The following is a 2,704-nucleotide window of genomic DNA, read 5'->3' on the forward strand; positions in this document are numbered from 1 at the left end:
TGTAGACAAAATGAGTAAAGCGTACAATAAAGAGCAAAGTAATTATTCTTTATTTTAAAGTAGAAATAATTTCTAAGGAACTGTTTTTTTTTTACATGCATAAGTTCATATTTTGTGTTCTTATGAATTAGGCAAAACACACCAATAAGTCGGATTTTACATGCATAAGAATATCTTCTATTTAATGCTAGTGTCTAACTCTTCTTATCTTATACACAGATCCAAGCAGAAGTTGTCATCAACTACGAATTGACCATAAGGAGGTGAAAAAAGCAAAGCACAAATGTGTAGAAGAATTGGAGATGGTACAAATAACTCAAGTCAGCGGTCTCTTTGTGGACACAAGGTACAGTTTGCCATTGCAAGAGCAATTAGTGGGATGGACACGTGATGTCAGAAAACTTGACGGGCCCAACAATATAACTAACTAGGTACATTAGCTTAAGAGAAATGCTAGATGTACACTTAGTTTGTCAACCATGGTGTACACCAAAGGGTGTACACTTAGCAAATTTCTTAGCTTAAATCCTTTCACAACATATCATAATTGAAATTTATTTTATAGTTCTTGTGATTTTTTTTTTTTTATTCTTTTTGGAAGAGAAAGGTTGAATTTTATTAGGGAAAATTGCAACAAAGGTCCTTAACCTTTTCAAATTTTGAAAACTTTATCCCGACCTTCAATTTATAACGATGAAGATTCCAAACCTTTCAGAAATATGCAGCTGGAGTCCGAATGGACGGAAACCATTCAATTCAATGTTAGTTGACCAAAAAAATTATTTTGATCAAATTTAATAAGGGTAAAATGGTAATTTTGTTTTTTCACATAAAAGAATTACATATTAAAACAAAAAATAAAAATAAAAAGAATATATACATCATCTTCCCCATCCACTCCTAACTGCCCATTTTGGTGAAATCCAACCACCTTCGATCTCGCCACCTCCGGCCACACACCAATGTTCGCTCACCTCACCTCTGTCAAACTCCCTCTTTTCTTCCCGCATCCATAGAATCTAGCAAACTTCTAAAATGATTTGGCCAACCATTCAAAAGCAAGGAAATTGATGCACATGGTGCAGTAAACATTAATATAGGCAGTGGGTGTGGAGATTGTTGAAATCTAAGGAAATTGCGTTCCCTTACCTCTGAATGGTTGAAATCTAAGGAAATCAAAAGTTGCGTTCCCTTACTTCTGAATGGAAGTTGCTCAAAATCAGTGGGTGTGGAGATTTGGTGCCCAATGCATTGGCTTTTGTGCTTGGTAATGAAAATTATTACATGGAAAAACCATCTAAAATATGCAGATATACCTTTGATAAAATTGAATATTCCACCGGAAACATAAAACTGAATTATGTGAGTTCTCGAATAAAAATGGAACATAGGATTGTGGTATGATGTTGAATCTTTATTCTTAAACTGGATATTCAATCCTAGCATTGTGTTTCGAGTTGTTCAAAGGAGATTGGACTGCAAAGGAATTGATATTTTTAGGAATTTAACTTGAAATTTTTTTGGGTAATGAAGAAATTGAAAACAGGGAAAATGGAGGAGCTCAGGACGTTACACAAACTGAAATTTTTGGTCGAGATTTCGTGAAATTTGGCCGACCAAAAATATGGCTACTGTCAACGATGGTGCTGGAGGTGGTAATGGCATTAGGTCGCGATCCTGGTGGTTGATTTTCAGGTGCGGGGCCATAGTAAGTGGGGTAGGTCAGGCTGGCATGCAGTGAAGTGGAGGAGAAAACCCTTTTTTTTTTTTTTCAATTTTTTTCTAATATATATATTTTTTTAATTTTTGGTTTTTTTTTTTAATAACACGGGCTTGACTAAGTTACCATTTTGCCCTTATCAAATTTGATCAAAATAAACTTTTCGGTTAACAAGTGGTCAACTGGATGGTTTCTCTCCATTTGAACTCTAGCTGCATGTTCACGAAATTGTTTCTTTCGATTTAAAACTACCGTAAGTGTACGGTTCGTTAACAAATAATAAAGTGGATTAAATGAGTCCGAATATCGTCCCACGGAGATTGATTAGTTCAATTTTATCTATCGTCGCATTAACCGAAACTAAATTACTAAAGTGAATGTGAACCTAATTAAAACCCTAATTTTGAAAAGAAAAGCCTAATTATGCAATTTTTATGATTGGATTAAATTAAATATACAAAATGATATTTTTAATACTCTAGAATGAAATCAAATGTCGAGAACGAACGTTTGTTGTAATCAATAGAAATTAAACACACTAGGATCACGATTTCCCATGCAATTATCATTTTAAAACCCTAGTTTCACAATATGACAACACACTTCAATTGTGACGAATCAATGTTTCTAAGTCTATCCAATACTCTTTCTCGAGATGTATCGAACCTATTTCTACATACTACCGGCCTATATTTCTATGACAAGTGCATATATAAAAATGCATGCGATTTTATGAACACTTAAAGATTTACATAGGGCATAGCGGCATATTTCTTTCTCCTATCGGACCCTGCAATGATTTATATTATGTCGAACCTATTCCAATTCTCTCAAATGCAAGAATAAATCACCCAAACTCACACAATTACGGGCCCTTAATTGTGAAAACAATAATTGCATATAAATCATTCAAAACAATAGAAATATGTTTTAATGTCAAATTGCAAAACTAAAATATTAAAGATCAAATTACATGGTATATCG

The sequence above is a fragment of the Olea europaea genome, chromosome 9, assembly GCF_002742605.1.
Source record: "Olea europaea var. sylvestris chromosome 9, O_europaea_v1, whole genome shotgun sequence".
Classification (NCBI taxonomy): domain Eukaryota; kingdom Viridiplantae; phylum Streptophyta; class Magnoliopsida; order Lamiales; family Oleaceae; genus Olea; species Olea europaea.